Raw genomic sequence first — 5,426 nt, 5'->3', positions numbered from 1 at the left:
GAAAAGAAGCAGAGGAACATGGCACGATCAGGTATGCCAAATACTTGAAAGTGGTCAGGTTAGGAGTCGTAACAATCGGCGGGTATGTATGAGGAGATGCATGAACGTGGAAGAGGCGAAGAATGTTTGCAAGGACAGAGTGGTGTGGCCCTCTATTCTCTCTGCCTACCCCTGCGGGAAGCGGCATGATGGTTAGTTAGTTTTTAGTTTTTCTGTTCTTATAACTTGTAATAAATAGTACAAGGTGGCACAAACTTAATCACCCTAACGGAAAATGTTGTAATTTTTCCAAATAGCGTCGTACGTCAATCATATTTGATATTTATGAAGTAGATAGCTGTATAATTTATATTTGAAGCACTAACTTGGTGACTTTCCATTTTATAATTAAAATGTAACTTTGTTTTAAAATCACTATAAATTTATAGTGATTTTAAAACAAAGTTAGATTTTAATTATAGATAGCTGTAGTTTACAAACAGATTCAGGGTGGCGCAAAATTAATCATCCATTTTTTTTTAGTTATTAACTATTTTACTAAATAAAAAAATAATTGAGTACATAATGGATATCTTTATTTCGACCTTAAATTTTTTTTTTGTAAACTAAAAAAGACGATATCCGTCATATGGCTGCCACCAGTGTTGATACATATTTGTGCCCGTTTTGCGAATTACAAATACACAATATAAAATAAAGTAATATACACAAGATCAATTACACGAATAAGCACAGTGAGAAATTTCTAGGTACAAATCGCTCACTCCTTTCAACAACGTCATATTTCAAAAATTGACAATTTTCAGTTGTGCATGTTTTCCGAATTCCCAGAAAATGTACTATATCCCAGAAAAAGTGTCATATTTTTAACTTAATATTTACCCGCTACAGGGCAGAAAGTGTTATTTTTGCATTTTGAAGAAAGGGTATTGTTTTTTTAAATAAAGGGTATTTTTTTTGTTAAAAGGGTATTGTTTTTTAAAATATTTTTTTTAAATATACAAAATATTTTTTAAATGGACAAAAAACCTTCAGGTTTTACCTAAAAAAATTTGTTACACAGTAAAAAGTTCAATAAGTGGCTTGATATTTATTTTTAATCCATTGTATTATATTTTTAAACATTAAAAACGTTCTCCTGAAAAATCAAGTTTTTTGATTTATGACGTTCTTGAAAGGAGTGAGCGAAATGTCAAATATGATTGACGTATGACGCCATTTGCAATAATTATAATGTCTTCGGATAGGGTCATTAATTTTATGCCAACTGTATATCCTGACTAGGTGAAGGATTCAAACAAAATAAATTGATACTATTTATATTTGAAGCACTAACTTTGTGATTTTCCATTTTATTATTAAAATGTAACTTTGTTTTAAAATCACTATAAATATTTTATCATAACTTAATTATAATGTCTACGGGTTTCGAAGCTAACCGCTTCTTTATCAAGACTGATTAATTTAGTATTAATCAGTCTTGATAAAGAAGGTTAGCTTCGAAACCGGTAGACACTATAATTAAGTTATAAAAAAATCCGCCCTCCGTAGTGTAATGGTCAGCACGCTCGGCTACCGTTTTGGAGGTCCTGGGTTTGATTCCCAGGGGGGGGGGGTAAAATAAATATAAGTGATTTTTTCACCGTAATATTTATTTAATATTACCCTGGACTGGTACCTGAAGCGGAGGGGTGATCACCTTTCCTTCATGTGTAAACAATCTAGATAATAGTGCGTTTATATGAGCAGTGCCCTATGCACCATTTTGGTGCGGATAAGGGTTTTTTATTTTTATTTTTTTTAATAAAATATTTATAGTGATTTTACAACAAAGTTACATTTTAATTATAAAATAAATTGAATCTATGATGATATCATTGAATAATTAAACAATGTGTTTATTTTTTTTAAAGAAAAATAATACATTTATTGTTCTATCGTATTCAATGCTCATCACATCCATATGAACCTAACCAGGGTTGATTTTATGAACACTTTACGAATATTGGTAAACATTGTGGCAGCAAGCTTAATTTAACTTTTTTTATTGATACATAATGTAATCAGACATTTCTAAAATACAACATACTTAGAAATATCTGAATTATTAGAAATACAGGTAAAGTTGCTTATACTTATCCATATTATGGTATTCATAATATGTATCTTCCAAGTATACACAACAGCACACATCGCTCACTCCTTTCAAGAACGTCATAAATAAAAAATTGTCAATTTTCAGTTGTGCATATTTTCGGAATGCCTAGAAAATGTACTATATCCCAGCAAAAGCGGCATATTTTTAACTTAATATTTACCCGCTACAGGGCAGAAAGTGTTGTTTTTGCATTTTAAAGAAAAGGTATTGTTTAATTATTTTTTTAAATAAACTAAATATTTTACAAATGGAGAAAAAACCTTCAGGTTTTACCTAAAAAGATCTGTTGCACAGTAAAAAGTTCAGTAAGTGGCTTGATATTTATTTTTAATACATTGTATTATATTTTTAAACTTTAAAAACATTCTCCTGAAAAATCAAGTTTTTTGATTTATGACGTTCTTGAAAGGAGTGAGCGACATGTTCTTATAATGTTTATATTCTCAGCATGTCATGTGTGTTCAAGCGTCAACTGAAATTTAATAATAACATTTATTAAAAAAATAACAAAATACATAATAATAAACTATCTTTACATCTAGCATAGAGATTATATGGATAAAAATACTTCAAAAATATTATAAATGTATGTTTTTGTGCAGCTAAAGTTATTAAATCACCTATACTGACAGATTTTTCTAAGTGTACTTATGTAGGTTATATATTGTAAAGTACACCAGTATAGACCTATACTAATGGATTTTTCTAAGTGTACTTATGTAGGTTATAAATTGTAAAGTACACCAGTATCACTGTATACCTACAGATTTTTCTAAGTGTACTTATGTAGGTAACAAAATGTATACCAGTAACACTGTCACCAACAAATTCTTTGGTTACAAATTGTAAGATACACTTTATCACCTTATGCCAACAGATTTTAAGGTTATAAATGGGTAACTGCTGTTTGTGTATAATGTATACATTTCCGGTTTGGGTGTCTTTTTTGGGTATGTTGCTAGGCATACATCGTCCTATTTGAGCATAAGTCAGTAACTAAAAATCTTAGTGATTTCTCTGTATGTGTTTATTAGTTACTCACTTCTACCTGAATAAGAATGACATTATTATGTATACATCGAGTATCCTGTAGATGTTAGTAAACTAAATTTAAAAAATAAAGGCTGTATTAAATTTAGGTAAATTTGTCGGGTTGTGGCTCAGTAAATAGTGAAGCGTATTTATGATATTGAGATTCTGGTTCAATCCCCAATGTAATAATTTATTGTTGTAATGTTTTTCTGATTTGGAAAAAAATATTCGCTTTTCGGTCACCAAAAAAATTTCAGGTAGATAGTTACACATTCTAATGAACAAAAATTCATTTGTCCGAGTAAAAAAAAAATTTCAGTTTGCATTTTAATGTCTGCGCGTTAAATTTATTAGAAATCCCTTTTTGTAAAACCAGACTCAGCAAAGACACTCATTTTTCATAGCCCCAAAACTGTTTTTTATTTATTCCACAAAGGTATATGTTAGATAGATTTATATTATCCACTGACACTTCGTGATGGAATTGCATTTTTAATTTATTATTAGATTAAAACCAATATTTTTAGCTTTTCCACTTTTTTATTTGACCAGCGACCGGGTTTCGCCGTTACCGACATCATCAGACTGGTCTGATGATGTCGGTAACGACGAAACCCGGTCGCTGGTCAAATAAAAAAGTGGAAAAGCTAAAAATATTGGTTTTAATCTAATAATAAATTAAGTATATGTTAGATGTTAATTACCTGAGTTTGTATCGATTTAAAATTTTGCTGAGATTGTTTTTTGAAGAGACAGATTTAATCTCTTTTTTCTTGTAGACGTATCACTCATAAAGTACATGCTTGCTAACTTTTTACATTTTCATTCTTTTAAATTTATTTTTTAGTTTACAAATATTTTTTTATTATTGTTTTCTGTATTTAAGTATTTTGTATTTTATATTAACATTATTATTCTAATTTTACTTCTTATAACATCTATTGTATTCTTGCCAGTGCCCTTTACTATGACCTAAATTATATTGTAAAACCCGCACACAGGCTGTGCCTTTGTGGGATCTTTTTTTGTATTTATATTTTATATAATGTGTATAATGCAAAAGAATTTAAAATAAAGAAAAAAAATGCTTCAATCTTCTTTGTAGTAGCGTAGGAGAGAGTCCATAGTTGACTTTCTATTGAGAAGCATTAAAAAACGGTGTATATATATAATCAAGGAAATAAAATAAGGTAACAATCTTGTTACTGGAGATTATTATTTACTAGACCAAAATACAATTGGCTGTGAAAACTGTTAATGAAATGAATCCATTGCTGTTGCGATTGATTCTGCACTCTCATTACTTCTTAAGATTTAATTGAAAGACTTAAGTGTTACGTAGTGGTCAAGTTCGTATGCTAAATATACACATATGTAATTGTGTTTACACGTTAGAATTTATACTAAGTTACGTTATGTATGTACATACTGAGTGTAATGAAAACATGCATGTATATTTATGTATAATAAATATTTATGTAGTAAATTGAATTTTATTTTATTCTGCGCAGACTCTCCACTAACATTTCAGGCGTTCAAACCATTTTGTTATGATATCTAAGCACCTGAATAAGCTCCAGAATGTTTATTAAACCATATCCGCTCCCTAGGTGGAGCATATGGAGTCCACAAACTGTATCCAGGCTTTTCTGTCGGCTGCCAGCTTCCTTGCATCCTCCCAAGTCAGACCCGCATCCCGAAGTTCTGACGAGAACTGCCGACGAATTGTCAGCAGTGGTCGTCCCGGGCGGCGCGAACCTGATGCCTTGTAAAAGAGGCAAGCTTGTAAAAGAGGCTCTCGGGAGGCATGCGGAGTACATGGCCAAGCCAACTGAATCGCCTTTTCTTGACGACAGTTGTGACCAAGATTTGCTGTGTCCTACGCCTTATCTCTTCATTCCTCACAAAGTCAAACCACCGCACGCTTAAAATTATCCGCAGACACCTATTCTCAAAGCTCAGTACACGGCTGCTCTGGGCCCTTATAAGGTGCCATGTTTCACAGCCGTATAAGAGAATAGAAGCAATGCAGACATTGTATAGGCGGCATTTGGTCTTCACCGAGTATAGGAACAATATTCTCAATCGCCATCTCGGCAATCTCTTGGTTTTATTTGTGATCTTGCTCTTCTGATCCAGTCCAATCCGGATAATCTAGGTTCTACCGGATGACCTTTCGGCATGTGACCATCAAAATATTATAAGCAACCCAGGAACGAAGAGGAAAAAACAACTA

The sequence above is a fragment of the Brachycentrus maculatus genome, unplaced genomic scaffold (genome assembly GCF_059751285.1).
Source record: "Brachycentrus maculatus isolate JH-2025_06_01 unplaced genomic scaffold, ASM5975128v1 h1tg000624l, whole genome shotgun sequence".
NCBI classification, from domain to species: Eukaryota; Metazoa; Arthropoda; class Insecta; order Trichoptera; family Brachycentridae; genus Brachycentrus; species Brachycentrus maculatus.
Note: the sequence above shows the minus strand (reverse complement) of the source record.